This window comes from Lolium rigidum, chromosome 7, assembly GCF_022539505.1.
Source record: "Lolium rigidum isolate FL_2022 chromosome 7, APGP_CSIRO_Lrig_0.1, whole genome shotgun sequence".
Classification (NCBI taxonomy): domain Eukaryota; kingdom Viridiplantae; phylum Streptophyta; class Magnoliopsida; order Poales; family Poaceae; genus Lolium; species Lolium rigidum.
In genome coordinates, this window is record NC_061514.1 from 32,551,811 (window position 1) to 32,568,317 (window position 16,507).

Below are 16,507 nucleotides of genomic sequence, written 5' to 3' on the forward strand. Positions count from 1 at the left end.
TAGTGGCAACAGCACAACACAACCTTAGAACTTTACGTCACTTGTCCCGGTGTCAATGCGGCATGAACCCACTATCGAGCATAAGTACTCCCTCTTGGAGTTAAAAGTAAAAACTTGGCCAGAGCATCTACTAGTAACGGAGAGCATGCAAGATCATAAACAACACATAAGCATAACTTTGATAATCAACATAAACAAGTATTCTCTATTCATCGGATCCCAACAAACGCAACATAAAGAATTACATATAGATGATCTTGATCATGATAGGCAGCTCACAAGATCCGACAATGATAGCACAATGGGGAGAAGACAACCATCTAGCTACTGCTATGGACCCATAGTCCAGGGGTAGACTACTCACACATCACACCGGAGGCGACCATGGCGGTGTAGAGTCCTCCGGGAGATGATTCCCCTCTCCGGCAGGGTGCCGGAGGCGATCTCCAGGATCCCCCGAGATGGGATCGGCGGCGACGGCGTCTCAGTAAGGTTTTCCGTATCGTGGCTCTCGGTACTGGAAGTTTCGTCACGGAGGCTATTTGTAGGCGGAAGGGCAAGTCGAGAGGCGGCACGGGGGGCCCATACCACAGGGCCGCGCGGCCAGGGGTGGGGCTGCGCCGCCCTAGGGTTTGGCCACCCCGTGGCCCCTCTCCGTCTCGTCTTCGGTCTTCTGGAAGCTTCGTGAGAAAATAGGCCTCTGGGCTTTTATTTCGTCCAATTCCGAGAATATTTCTTTACTAGGATTTCTGAAACCAAAAACAGCAGAAAACAAGCAATCGGCACTTCGGCATCTTGTTAATAGGTTAGTTCCGGAAAATGCACGAATATGATATAAAGTGTGCATAAAACATGTAGATAACATCAATAATGTGGCATGGAACACAAGAAATTATCGATACGTTGGAGACGTATCAGCATCCCCAAGCTTAGTTCTGCTCGTCCCGAGCAGGTAAAACGATAACAAAGATAATTTCTGGAGTGACATGCCATCATAAACTTGATCATACTATTTGTAAAGCATATGTAGAGAATGCAGCGATCAAAACAATATGTATGACATGAGTAAACAAGTGAATCATAAAGCAAAGACTTTTCATGAATAGCACTTCAAGACAAGCATCAATAAGTCTTGCATAAGAGTTAACTCATAAAGCAATAATTCAAAGTAAAGGTATTGAAGCAACACAAAAGAAGATTAAGTTTCAGCGGTTGCTTTCAACTTGTAACATGTATATCTCATGGATATTGTCAACATAGAGTAATATAATAAGTGCAATAAGCGAATATGTAGGAATCAATGCACAGTTCACACAAGTGTTTGCTTCTTGAGGTGGAGAGAGATAGGTGAACTGACTCAACATTGAAAGTAAAAGAATGGTCCTCATAGAGGAAAAGCATCGATTGCTATATTTGTGCTAGAGCTTTGATTTTGAAAACATGAAACAATTTTGTCAACGGTAGTAATAAAGCATATGCATCATGTAAATTATATCTTATAAGTTGCAAGCCTCATGCATAGTGTACTAATAGTGCCCGCACCTTGTCCTAATTAGCTTGGACTACCTGGATTATCACCGCAATACATATGCTTTAACCAAGTATCACAAAGGGGTACCTCTATGCCGCCTCGTACAAAGGTCTAAGGAGAAAGCTCGCATTTGGATTTCTCGCTTTTGATTATTCTCAACTTAGACATCCATACCGGGACAACATAGACAACAGATAATGGACTCCTCTTTTAATGCTTTAAGCATTCAACAACAATTAATTCTTTTCTCATTAGAGATTTGAGGATGTTTGTCCAAAACTGAAACTTCCACCATGGAACATGGCTTTAGTTAGCGGCCCAATGTTCTTCTCTCACAATATGCATGCTCAAACCATTCAACTCGGTGTAGATCGCCCTTACTTCGGACAAGACGAACATGCATAGCAACTCACATGAAATTCAACAATGAGTTGATGGCGTTCCCCAGTAAACATGGTTATCGCACAACAAGCAACTTAATAAGAGATAAAGTGCATAATTACATATTCAATACCACAATAGTTTTTAAGCTATTTGTCCCATGAGCTATATATTGCAAAGGTGAATGATGGAATTTTAAAGGTAGCACTCAAGCAATTTACTTTGGAATGGCGGGAAAATACCATGTAGCATAGGTAGGTATGGTGGACACAAATGGCATAGCGGTTGGCTCAAGTATTTTGGATGCATGAGAAGTATTCCCTCTCGATACAAGGTTTAGGCTAGCAAGGCTTGTTAGAAACAAACACAAGGATGAACGGTACAGCAAAACTCACATAAAAGACATATTGTAAACATTATAAGACTCTATACCATCTTCCTTGTTGTTCAAACTCAAAACTAGAAATTATCTAGACCTTAGAGAAACCAAATATGCAAACCAAATTTTAGCATGCTCTATGTATTTCTTCATTAATGGGTGCAAAGCATATGATGCAAGAGCTTAAACATGAGCACAACAATTGCCAAGTATCACATTACCCAAGACATTTATAGCAATTACTACATGTATCATTTTCCAATTCCAACCATATAACAATTTAACGAAGGAGAAACTTCGCCATGAATACTATGAGTAGAAACCAAGGACATATTTGTCCATATGCTACAGCGGAGTGTGTATCTCTCCCATAAGGTGAATGCTAGGATCCATTTTATTCAAACAAAACAAAAACAAAAACAAACCGACGCTCCAAGAAAAAGCACATAAGATGTGGCCGAATAAAAATGTAGTTTCAGGGAGGAACCTGATAATTTGTTGATGAAGAAGGGGATGCCTTGGGCATCCCCAAGCTTAGACGCTTGAGTCTTCTTGATATATGCAGGGGTGAACCACCGGGTGCATCCCCAAGCTTAGAGCTTTCACTCTCCTTGATCATGTTGCATCATACTCCTCTCTTGATCCTTGAAAACTTCCTCCACACCAAACTCGAAACAACTCATTAGAGGGTTAGTGCACAATATAAATTGACATATTCAGAGGTGACACAATCATTCTTAACACTTCTGGACATTGCATAATGCTACTGGACATTAGTGGATCAAAGAAATTCATCCAACATAGCGAAAGAGGCAATGCGAAATAAAAGGCAGAATCTGTCAAAACAGAACAGTTCGTATTGACGAATTTTAAAATGGCACCAGACTTGCTCAAATGAAAATGCTCATATTGAATGAAAGTTGCGTACATATCTGAGGATCATGCACGTAAATTGGCATAATTTTCTGAGCTTCCTGCAGGGCAGTGGGCTCAGATTCGTGACAGCAAAGAAATCTGGAACTGCGCAGTAATCCAAATCTAGTACTTACTTTTCTATCAACGGCTTAACTTGGCACAACAAAACTCAAAACTAAGATAAGGAGAGGTTGCTACAGTAGTAAACAACTTCCAAGACACAAAATAAAAACAAAGTACTGTAGGTAAAAACATGGGTTGTCTCCCATAAGCGCTTTTCTTTAACGCCTTTCAGCTAGGCGCAGAAAGTGTGTATCAAGTAACATCAAGAGATGAAGCATCAACATCATAATTTGTTCTAATGATAGAATCATAAGGTACCTTCATTCTCTTTCTAGGGAAGTGTTCCATACCTTTCTTGAGAGGAAATTGATATTTTATATTACCTTCCCTCATATCAATAGTAGCACCAACAGTTCGGAGAAAAGGTCTTCCCAATATAATTGGACAAGATGCATTGCATTCAATATCCAAGACAACAAAATCAACGGGAACAAGGTTATTGTTAACGGTAATGCGAACATTATCAACTTTACCCAAAGGTTTCTTTGTAGAATGATCAGCAAGATTAACATCCAAGTAACAATTTTTCAACGGTGGCAAGTCAAGCATATTATAAATTTTCTTAGGCATAACGTAAATACTTGCACCAAGATCACATAAAGCATTACAATCAAAATCTTTAACCTTCATCTTAATGATGGGCTCCCAACCATCTTCTAGCTTTTTAGGAATAGAGGCTTCGCGCTCTAGTTTCTCTTCTCTAGCTTTTATGAGAGCATTTGTAATATGATGCGTGAAAGCCAAATTTATAGCACTAGCATTAGGACTTTTAGCAAGTTTTTGCAAGAACTTTATAACTTCAGAGATGTGGCAATCATCAAAATTCAAACCATTATAATCTAAAGCAATGGGATCATCATCCCCAATGTTGGAAAAAATTTCAGCAGCTTTATCACAGAGCGGTTTCAACGGTTTTAGCAGTTTCGAGGCAGTTTTCGCGCTTTGCATTAGAAGTGGAAACATTGCTAACACCAATTATTTTATTAGTGTGAGTAGGAGGTGCAGCAACATGTGTAGCATTAGCATTACTAGTGGTGGTAATAGTCCAAACTTTAGCTATATTCTTCTCTTTAGCTAGTTTTTCATTTTCTTCTCTATCCCACCTAGCACGCAGTTCAGCCATTAATCTTATATTCTCATTAATTCTAACTTGAATGGCATTTGCTGTAGTAACAATTTTATTTTCAATATCCCTATTAGGCATAACTTTTGATTTCAAAAGATCAACATCGGAGGCAAGACTATCAACTCTAGAAACAAGAATATCAATTTTATTGAGCTTTTCCTCAACAGATTTGTTAAAGGCAGTTTGTGTACTAATAAATTCTTTAAGCATGGCCTCAAGTCCAGGGGGTGTATTCCTATTATTGTTGTAAGAATTCCCATAAGAATTAGCATAACCGTTACCATTATTATAAGGATATGGCCTATAGTTATTACTAGAATTGTTCCGATAAGCATTGTTGTTGAAATTATTATTTTTAATGAAGTTTACATCAACATGTTCTTCTTGTGCAACCAATGAAGCTAATGGAACATTATTAGGATCAATATTAGTCCTATCATTCGCAAGCATAGACATAATAGCATCAACCTTATCATTCAAGGAAGAGGATTCCTCAACAAAATTTACCTTCTTACCTTGTGGAGCTCTTTCCGTGTGCCATTCAGAGTAGTTGATCATCATATTATCAAGAAGCTTTGTTGCTTCACCAAGAGTGATGGATATAAAGGTACCTCCAGCAGCTGAATCCAATAAATTCCGTGAAGAAAAATCTAGTCCTGCATAGAAGGTTTGGATGATCATCCAAGTAGTCAGTCCATGGGTTGGGCAATTTTTAACCAGAGATTTCATTCTTTCCCAAGCTTGAGCAACATGTTCAGTATCTAATTGTTTAAAATTCATTATGCTACTCCTCAAAGATATAATTTTAGCAGGGGGATAATATCTACCAATAAAAGCATCCTTGCATTTAGTCCATGAATCAATACTATTCTTAGGAAGAGATAGCAACCAATCTTTAGCTCTTCCTCTTAATGAGAAAGGGAACAATTTTAGTTTAATAATATCACCATCTACATCTTTATATTTTTGCATTTCACATAGTTCAACAAAATTATTAAGATGGGCAGCAAGCATCATCGGAACTAATTCCAGAAAATTGATTATTCATAACAAGATTCGAGTAAAGCAGGTTTAATTTCAAAGAATTCTGCTGTAGTAGCAGGTGGAGCAATAGGTGTGCATAAGAAATCATTATTATTTGTGGTTGTGAAGTCACACAACTTAGTATTTTCAGCGTTGGCCATTTTAGCAATAGTAAATAAAGCAAACTAGATAAAGTAAATGCAAGTAAACTAATTTTTTTTTTTGTGTTTTTGATATAGAGTGCAAGACAGTAAATAAAGTAAAACTAGCAACTAATTTTTTTGTATTTTGATTTAGTGCAGCAAACAAAGTAGTAAATAAAATAAAGCAAGACAAAAACAAAGTAAAGAGATTGAGAAGTGGAGACTCCCCTTGCAGCGTGTCTTGATCTCCCCGACAACGGCGCCGGAAAATATGCTTGATGACGTGTATTTCACACGTTCGTTGGGCAACCCCAAGAGGAAGGTATGATGAGCACAGCAGCAAGTTTTCCCTCGAAAGAAACCAAGGTTTATCGAACCAGGAGGAGCCAAGAAGCACGTTGAAGGTTGATGGCGGCGGGATGTAGTGCGGCGCAACACCGGAGATTCCGGCGCCAACGTGGAACCTGCACAACACAACCAAAGTACTTTGCCCCAACGAAACGAGTGAGGTTTTCAATCTCACCAGACTTGCTGTAACAAAGGATTAACCGTATTGTGTGGAAGATGATTGTTTGCGAGAGAAAACAAGTAAAAACAAGTATTGCAGTAGATTGTATTTCGAGTAAAGAGAATTGGACCGGGGTCCACAGTTCACTAGAGGTGTCTCTCCCATAAGACGAACAGCATGTTGGGTGAACAAATTACAGTTGGGCAATTGACAAATAAAGAGAGCATGACAATGCACATACATATCATGATGAGTATAGTGAGATTTAATTGGGAATTACGACAAAGTACATAGACCGCCATCCAACTGCATCTATGCCTAAAAAGTCCACCTTCAGGTTATCATCCGAACCCCTCCAGATATTAAGTTGCAAAGCAACGGACAATTGCATTAAGTATGGTGCGTAATGTAATCAACAACTACATCCTTAGACATAGCATCAATGTTTTATCCCTAGTGGCAACAAGACAACACAACCTTAGAACTTTTCATCACTCGTCCTGGTGTCAATGCGGGCATGAACCCACTATCGAGCATAAGTACTCCCTCTTGGAGTTAAAAGTAAAAACTTGGCCAGAGCATCTACTAGTAACGGAGAGCATGCAAGATCATAAACAACACATAAGCATAACTTTGATAATCAACATAACAAGTATTCTCTATTCATCGGATCCCAACAAACGCAACATATAGAATTACATATAGATGATCTTGATCATGATAGGCAGCTCACAAGATCCGACAATGATAGCACAATGGGGAGAAGACAACCATCTAGCTACTGCTATGGACCCATAGTCCAGGGGTAGACTACTCACACATCACACCGGAGGCGACCATGGCGGTGTAGAGTCCTCCGGGAGATGATTCCCCTCTCCGGCAGGGTGCCGGAGGCGATCTCCGGGATCCCCCGAGATGGGATCGGCGGCGACGGCGTCTCAGTAAGGTTTTCCGTATCGTGGCTCTCGGTACTGGAAGTTTCGTCACGGAGGCTATTTGTAGGCGGAAGGGCAAGTCGAGAGGCGGCACGGGGGGCCCATACCACAGGGCCACGCGGCCAGGGGTGGGGCCGCGCCGCCCTAGGGTTTGGCCACCCCGTGGCCCCTCTCCGTCTCGTCTTCGGTCTTCTGGAAGCTTCGTGAGAAAATAGGCCTCTGGGCTTTTATTTCGTCCAATTCCGAGAATATTTCTTTACTAGGATTTCTGAAACCAAAAACAGCAGAAAACAACGAATCGGCACTTCGGCATCTTGTTAATAGGTTAGTTCCAGAAAATGCACGAATATGACATAAAGTGTGCATAAAACATGTAGATAACATCAATAATGTGGCATGGAACACAAGAAATTATCGATACGTTGGAGACGTATCATTGCGCCGCACTACATCCCGCCGCCATCAACCTTCAACGTGCTTCTTGACTCCTACTGGTTCGATTAAACCTTGGTTTCTTACTGAGGGAAACTTGCCGCTGTGCGCATCACACCTTCCTCTTGGGGTTCCCAACGGACGTGTCAACTACACGCATCATGGCGCTACCCCCTTGCTGGGCGCGCCACCATGCCTCGTTTGGGTCTCAACCCCTTTCCTGTTCTGCAGAGTTATAACCCAAATAAAGAGGATCATATATGTTGCAAATATGTGAAATATGTGTTCAAAAAGTGCAAACTTCATGTATGCATTTTACATGCATCAGCGATGTCGTCAAGGTGGCCCATATAAACTGATCTCTCTCCCCCCTCCCCCCCCCGGGGTCATATTTCCGTCAGTCAGTAGCCCCCGAGTCTTAGTGATTGAACTTCGGGCCTAAGCTTCTAGCCAGTCTTTTACGAACTCCACAATATTCCCAAAGTCTGAAGGAAATCATTGGAGGCTAAAATCTGAAAGAAAATAAAGAAGGTGATGGGCAAGAAAACAATAGTTGTTAAAGACTAGAATGCTTTAAGACCGTGCGAGAAAAGTCCGAGCTTCCATTCCTGTTTGCCCGAAGCCGGATAAAGAGTTCAGGGATATTTGATCACACAATCGGGAATGCGAGTATTTCGGTCACATAAGGATTTTCTTTTCTTTCTTCAGAAATAGATACTGCCTTAGATATGGAATATATGTCTTAATTGTAGTTTAACTTTGAAGTAAAACCGCGACATATATTTCAGATCGAAGGTTGTATTAAATATTAAACCAGCCGTAGAGAATGTGTTACTGCATCTCTCATCAAACTTGATGTAGAACTGGGCTGCGACCTAGCGGTAGTGGCATGTACCCTGATTCGGCAATTTGGATGGAAACAAAATGCCTCGGAAATGTTGTATTTGACTTCATTATTATGCGATCAATAATGTCTCTGAAATGCTCCCTTTGGCTTCATTTTTGTCACACTTCAAAATACAATATTGTAAAAACCCACTTCTACAATTCATTACCTCCGTCTCAATGGATCTGCCCGTCACTACAGGAATGGACGCATACGCCGACGGCCTACTACCCTCGGCGTAGCCACTCCTGGTCCTCGGCGTATGCTACGCCGACGGCAGCCCTCAGCGTATGGCGTCGGCGTCTACCTCCCTCGGCATAGACAATATTGTCGTCGGCGTAGCACGCTACGCCGACGGCAAAACCGTCGGCATACAAATTTTAAAAATTCGAATTTCCTTTTTCCAAAAAAAAAATGAAAAAATCCTTTTTTATATGCCGACTAGAGTTTTAAATTTTTTCAAATTTTAATTTTTTTACACCATTTTTTTTCTTTTTTTACTTGTTTATTTTTTACTCATACACTTTTAACTCTAAGTACACTTAATTTTAGGTCAAATTACAATAATGGTTAAACTTCCCAGTCGGTCACCCATCCTCACACTACTCCAACCTCAGCAGGCTTAACTTCTTGCTTCCATTCGGATGAGCTTCCCTTAAAGAATTGACACATTGCTGATAATAATAGCCTATCAACCCTATTAACCCTTGGAACGTGATGTCACAACTCTTTATTTTTGAATTCCAAACAATTACTTAAGTAAACAATAATGAATATATAAGTAACAATGAATAATAATATTAAATTAAAATAACAATAAAATGATTTTATTTTTGGCTTTTTTCTATTTAATATGGAATAATTAATATCTTTAAATCGAGAAATCGAAATTCCACAAAAAATATGTCTAAATCGATCAGAAAAATGAGAGGAATCTAAATATAACATCCATATCATCATTTTAACCTAAAAAATAGAGGAATCCAATTATGACGTCCAATTTGCCATCTGACCAAAACGGCACCCTCGGGAGAAGCGAAATGGCCGTACTGGGTGCGCTGGTGCACCGTTCGCCAACACGCTAAACGGAAAAAATTAACACATAAAGTGATGTACTATAGACCTAAAAACATTTTTTGCGGAATTTATTGAGCGACGGAAAGTGTACCCCTATTTCAAATCCGGTCAGTTTCCAGCGGATTCGGCGGGACACAGCAGGAAGCCGCAGGGATTCCTAGATAGCTAGTGCGCACATATGGCATGTGATATGTGGTGCGGAGGCGGTGTCCTACCACTACGAGGAGATCTCACGCAATACTAAAATACGTCCCATGTAGCTGCTTCGCAAAAAAAAATCGATTTGACACCCGAAAATGAAAAAACCATCGCCCATGGGTCGGATTGGAAATCCGCTCCCGGGACCATGCCTTCCTTCCCAGGAACTACGCACGTACCAAATATGGCCTCGTTCCGACAAACTATGCGGTGTCACAAGCCGTTTCCTACTCATTTGCCCTAAAATCCATAGAACTCCGGATGTGATAGTCCTGTTTGTGAAGGGTTTTCCAAAATAATTGCCATATTCTAATTCCAACTTTTGAAGTGGTTACCAGGACACATAACACTACTGGAAAAAGGCTTATAGCCTCCATGTAGTTAGTGACGGGCAAAACAGTGCCTGTCACTAGTAATTGCTCCTAGCGACAGGCAAAAATAAGCCTGTCGTATAAAACTATATGTCATTAATATTGTTTCTAGAGGCCGGCCAAATAAAAAAAAGTTCTTAGTGACGGGCTCCTTGAAATGCCTGTCACTGGGCATATCCGCGCGGGCCCTGGCCGGCCCACCTGCGCGCCCCTTGGCCGGGGCACTCGATGGGTCTCTCCATCCAGCTCAGGGGGCGAGGTCGAGGCGGGATCCCACGATCTGAGACTTGTTAGGTTTATTTTGTCAACCAACTCTCCCGGTCGCAACTCCGCACCGGTCGCCGGTCGCCCTACACCTCGTACGGAACACCGCGCCGGCCTCCCTGCGCTCCGTCCCAAGCGCAGCGGCGCCAACCCCTCCAACGCCAGCCGCCCTGCACCCCGTCCCAAGCGCCGCGGCGGCAGCTCACTCCAACGCCGCCGCCCTGCACCCCGTCCCGAACGCTGCGACGGCAGCCCAGTCCAACGCCGCCCCAACGCGAGCCCTGCATCCCCTACACCTCGCCGTAGGACGCCGCCCTGAATCCCCAACGCGCGCCTTTTCCCTGCGTCCCCAACCTCTGGTCTGCCCTGCATCCCCAACGCCGTTGCCCTTCCTTCCCGCGTTCCTGACCGTCTCTTCTGGCGTGAGCAAGGCCGCCGCCGCGCAGCAGCAGGTGAGAACTCCCGTCCAATTTCATTCAGATCGAGTCGCAGGACGAAGTGACCTTTTAGTACTCTGCCGTCATGTAAAAAGAACACCAATTTGATGCTGTTGGTAGAGCAGTACTAGCTAGATTGACTGCAGGGCTGCAATCACTTGGTGGTTCAGATCGGATTGGGTACACTTTTGTGTTCTCCAAAGTTGAACAGTTCTTGGACTGCCCACATATGCAGCGCAGTAGCAGCCTGCTAATTCTGCAGTTTGAGTGTTCATTACTGGATTTGAAAACTGCTGCATAAGTTCTCTGTTTATCTTGACTTCCAGCAGCCTTTTTTTTGTGTATTGAATGGAACGAAAATAAATCTGTAGCATTTTTGCAATAGAGCCAAGTCAGCAGCAAGATCTGATAGCAATTAGTTCCTAAAATGTGTTTGCGTTTGGCAGAAAAAAAGTATAAGAAGAAGCATGTGATTCAGATTAGTTTTAGTGCAATTTTTTTCATGTAGTCACCGTAGTGTGTTTGTGGTTGGCACAGAAAGAATAAGAAAAATCATGCGATTGTGATGTAGTAGTACGAAGCTTCTAACTGCAATCAGAACTTGCTATTGACTTGGCTCTGTTGGACTTTGTCTAATATCTGTTACAGAGTTTCAGATAGTTTTACAAATCACGGGAACTCCACAAGGCAAACTCTTGGCATTTTGATAAATACGTACTCATATATATTGGAGTGGGTACTCCAGGTTGTGGCAGTCTAAAAATACTATGCACTTGCTCCTCACTTGAGTGGGTACTCCATGTAGAAGTATAACACAAGAAACTAGCAAATGAATACGTATATATATTTTAGACCTACTTAAAAGTAGAGATGTATTTGCTTGCACTTGTATTATGCAAGTAATCTATGCTAGAGCACAAATTTGGGGTCATTAGGCATAGATTTTATTTGCGCGGCAGCAGTGTGGAAACACATTTTTACCTGCATAACATTACATTCAATAGCTTGCAGCTATTAAAGTAGCACTTGAGTTTATTCCCTAATCATTGTAGTACTATTACTGATATGAGCAGAACCCACTTTACCTGATGTTTTAGTGCGGGCTGCTATTATCATCATTTTCCTCAGATTTCTAAGTTGTTGAAAACATAATAGCTAATACTACCATCTTTATGTAGGAATTTCAGAATCTTCGGACCGATAAGACTCATTTGCTGATTTTCTGATTCTCCTCCTGCTTCTGAAATTGAAGAAGGTACCGCAGAAGAAACTAAGTCACAAGATCAGCCATTGAAGGAGAAAAAGGCACGGTGGGCAAGCTCACGGCATGATACAGTAATTTTCAAGATCATGTCGCCTCACGGCACGGTGGGCAAGCTCATGAAGCCCTGCATCAATGGCAGGTTGCTAGCCAACCATAGACACCAACTGAACTTCTACGAGAGTACCGGAACTATAGGCTCTCCAGTCTCCATGCACCTTTCAGCATAACATATAAATACATACTTTGCTTAGTTTTATGTTCTAAATTCTAATACATACTTGCATAAGTTGCTGCTGTTTCAGTATGGTTTCTTTCAGCCTTCCTGAGTAAATATTTCCCATGTTGGCAAGTATAAACGAGTGTACTTCATAATGACCTATTTGTTAGGTGGTCCTGGAGCAGACATTGATATCTTATGTGAAGCGAGAGGTGAAGTCATCTTTCTTTTGCATAAAACTTACTTTCTACAAATTACATGCATCTTCATAATGAATGCTAATATTTTTGCAGGATGATTTCTTTGGGACACTACATGACATATTGGCCCAAATGGAGAAGTGACTGAACCGCAACCTGTACCTGATGCACGTGTAGCTGTTATGAAATTTAAGTTCCATGGAATGGCAATTGACCTTCTCTATGCCAGTGTATCGCTTTCAGTAATGCCACCAGTAAGTGTGCATTTTATTTAATACTTGTTTGTGTTCTTAAATGCTTCCGCTGCACCTGTAATAGTATACTGTTATGCACCGAGTATGCAATGCACTTGAGGCATAAGGTATTGCTTTGACTGCTCAAGTTTTCTTCTGTGAGCTTCCCTGCTTTAATGTCGTCTCTAACAGTCGCACACCGCAAATGCATGTTTTTTCTTCATGATTAATAATAATGGAAATCAGTTAACACTAAAGCTAGATGAAAACAGGAAGCAACATATTCTCTACTGTGAGGAGGACTAGTTCTTATGATGGCACACTAGAAAGCACAAATCTTAGTTAGTTTTTATTTTTCGAAAAACACTTCAGTTGATATTACTTGAGAGGCGTTCTGCGGATTATGAACTGCGGGTGGATTTCGAACCATCAAGCCGGTGTAGCTGTGTGGTCTAGTATTTGTTTTGTGAAACAGTCCACCAATTTGCAATAAAGTGACTTAAAACTTCTGACTAGATTGGGGCAGTCAACTAATGAAGTCTGTTCACTTCCATTTGCTGATTGTGAGTGTGACACATATACATCTTTGCCATTTTGAAGTTTGTGTGAAATTATGACAACATGCATGCCAGATGCATGTTTTATACTTCGCCCGAATATTTCACATTTGTGGCTGTTGCCATTTTTCTTGTGGTGCTAGTCTGCTTATATGCTTCCATGAGCATGAAACTTCAGGTGTTCTGTAACTGTTTGAAATTATTCAGTAACCAAATTTTGTCCGATGTAATGTAGTCTATTTTACTATTTCATATGAACTGCCTATACAATGCTAGAATGTTAGCTTTCCTACAAATTTCATATGGTTGTGTTGCTTCAAAAGTGCAGGCTGTTAGTGAAATGAAGAAATACATTATACACCGCTTTTTCATATTTTTCTTATTTTCTGCAGATTTCACCTAATCTATTTTAAAATTTGTATGGGGATAAAAGTTCATCTGAGTGTAAGCTCTATGATTATTCTAGATTTTATAAAAACAGAACTCAGCATCCTTACGAACATGATCTGTATGCCATTTGAAATATGTCAAAACCTTCTACGGCTACTTATGCTCATGTGTTGCAATACTATGTCTAAGCTATTACGGAGCCCCTTAATTCTTTGATTTTTCATTATCAATGATGCTTATTTTCCCTTTTGTCATTCTAGGACTGGTAAGATTCTCAAGAAGTATGACAAGAGAACTGGGCCCCCTATCCGTCTTCCGTTTATTCAAAATGTGCTGCTTCAACCTTTTTTCACCACTGACCTCATGTACCAGCTTGTGAAGCAGTGTGAGGTCATGCTCGACCAGCTGTCATCTGTATAAAACGAAGATGGAAAAGAAGATATCAACATGATACAAGCCTTTTAACCCCAGTTCTTCCTTCGGTAGCAGCGGATGCATTCCAGAGCTTGATGAGATTGAGTTCATGGCGAGCATGTAGAGTACATGAAGACCTTGATAAGATAGATTAAAACTTCCGAGCAAATGTTATGTTTTGTTATACTTGGTGATGTGAACGTATCATTGGTACAACATCTTATTGTGTAATCTGAAATATTAGTGAAACATATTTTTAATTTTTATAACATCTTTTTGTGATATTTGGAATATTGGTGGAAATATTATTTATTTTTTTATTATCGAAATTCAAACCAGTGACGGCCATGAATGGGCCTGTCACTACAAAACCCATAGGGTTGTGGCCTTCCATCGCAACTAGCGACAAGCATTTCCATCGCAACTTGATACCAGTGACTAGTCATCAGTGATAGGCGCTTTGCCTGTCACTAATATACCGTTTGAGCCTGTCACTAGTAGCCTATTCTGTAGTAGTGTAAAATGATGCCATGCGGCTCCAAGGGATTTTCTGACTTCGCTTAAATTGCCATTTGGCCAAAACGGGCCCCCAAGGAGATGCGGTATGGCCGTACCGGGCGCGCTGGTGCACCTGTTCAACATCACGCTAAACGAAAAACATTTATCACATAAAGTGATGTATCATAGACATAAAAACATTTTTCCCGAAATTTATTGAGCGACGAAAAGTGTACCCCTAGTTCAAATCCGGTTAGTTTCCAGTGGATTCAGCGGGACACCGCAGGAAGCCGCATGGATTCCCAGATAGCTAGCGCGCACATATGGCATGTGATATGTTGTGTGAAGACGGTGTCCTACCACTACGCGGAGGTCTCACGCAATACTAAAATGCGTCCCATGTAGCTGCTTCACAAAAAAACCGTTTTGGCACCTCGAAAATGTGATAGCTCTGTTTGTGAAGAGTTTTCCAAAATAATTGCTGTATCCTAATTATAATTTCTGGAGTGGTTACTAGGACACATAAAATGTCTTCATGCGGCTCCAAGGGATTTTCTAACTTAGTTTAAATTGCCATCCAGCCAAAACGGCCCCACAGAGATGCGGTATGGCCGTATCGGGCGCGCTGGTGCACCCGTTCACCATGGCGCTAAACGGAAAAAAATTAGCACATAAAGTGATGTGTCGTAGACCTAAAAACATTTTTCGCGGAATTTATTGAGCGACGGAAAGTGTACCCCTAGTTCAAATTCGGTCAGTTTCCAACGGATTCGGCGGGACACCTCAGGAAGCCGCAGGGATTCCCAGATAGCTAGCGCGCACATATGGCATCTGATATGTGGTGCGGAGGCGGTGTCCTACTACTACGCGGAGGTCTCGCTTAATAGAAAAATACGCCCCATGTAGCTGCTTCACAAAAAACCCGTTTTGGCACCTCGAAAATGAAAAAAACCATCGCCCATGGGTCGGATAGGAAGTCTGCTTCCGGGGCCTTGCTTCCCATCCCAGGGATCACGCACGTGTCAAATATGGCCTCGTTCCGACAAACTATGCGGTGTCACGGGTCGTTTCCTACTCATTTCCCCTAAAAGCAATAGAACTCCGGACTTGATAGCTCTGTTTGTGAAGGGTTTTCCAAAATAACTGCCATATCCCCATTCCATCTTTTGGAGTGGTTGTTAGGACACATAAAATGACATCATACAGCTCCGCGGGATTTCCTGACTTCGTTTAAATTGACATCTGGCCAAAACGGGAACCCGAGGACATATAAGAAAGTGTTTGAATTGTTACTATGTTAACATGGTACTGTACATGATTCAAATATGCATGATTTTGACATAAACAGATAGAGGATATTTTTCTGAATATTTTGATACCTTATAAGTATTTTTCTGACACCATATGAATTAGTTATGATTTTTACAAATTTAGACAAATTTGAAAAATAGCCTACGTCGAGGGTGGCCGTCGGCGTAGCCCTGTCTATGCCTAGCGCCAAATATATGCCGAGGGCTGCCCTCGGCGTAGACTTCGCTACGCCGATGGCAACGATACGTCGAGGATCAGACGGGCTAGCTAGCCGTGCCGGGCCATACGCCGACGGCCCCGACATTTGACTGTCGGCGTACGTCGCCATTCCTGTAGTGCGTAGCTGATGCTCTAAAATTAGTGACGACCTGTATAGGAAAGCCCGTCATTCACTTGGAAGGCATGGGTGATGGGCACCTGCCCGTGAGTGATGCCCCGAGGCAAGGTTTTGGATTTCGGTTTTTGATTCTTTTTTTCGGCCCTAAGTGGAATTGCTAGATTTCAGCCATTTGGATATTTTCGGTCAAATCCCGGATGACACTCACAAACTAAATGTTATAAGTGGACTGATCATATACCGACAATCCTCGATGAACCTACCGAATCTTGTCACCTCTTCTCTCTGCAGCCGTTTGCATTTTGCGTGACTGGTGGCTGCTCTCAAACCCGTTTCCTTTACTCCTGTTAGAGCATC

The 16,507-nt window shown here is 41.6% G+C and overlaps 1 long non-coding RNA gene across 1 annotated transcript; it reads left to right on the top strand.

The window, feature by feature from the left end:
* The first annotated feature begins 12,354 nt into the window (after positions 1-12,354).
* Positions 12,355-14,270, top strand: LOC124669253. Its single transcript, XR_006992088.1, has 3 exons — positions 12,355-12,422; positions 12,504-12,664; positions 13,851-14,270. It is a non-coding gene; the product is annotated as an uncharacterized LOC124669253 (long non-coding RNA).
* The last annotated feature ends 2,237 nt before the right edge of the window (positions 14,271-16,507 follow it).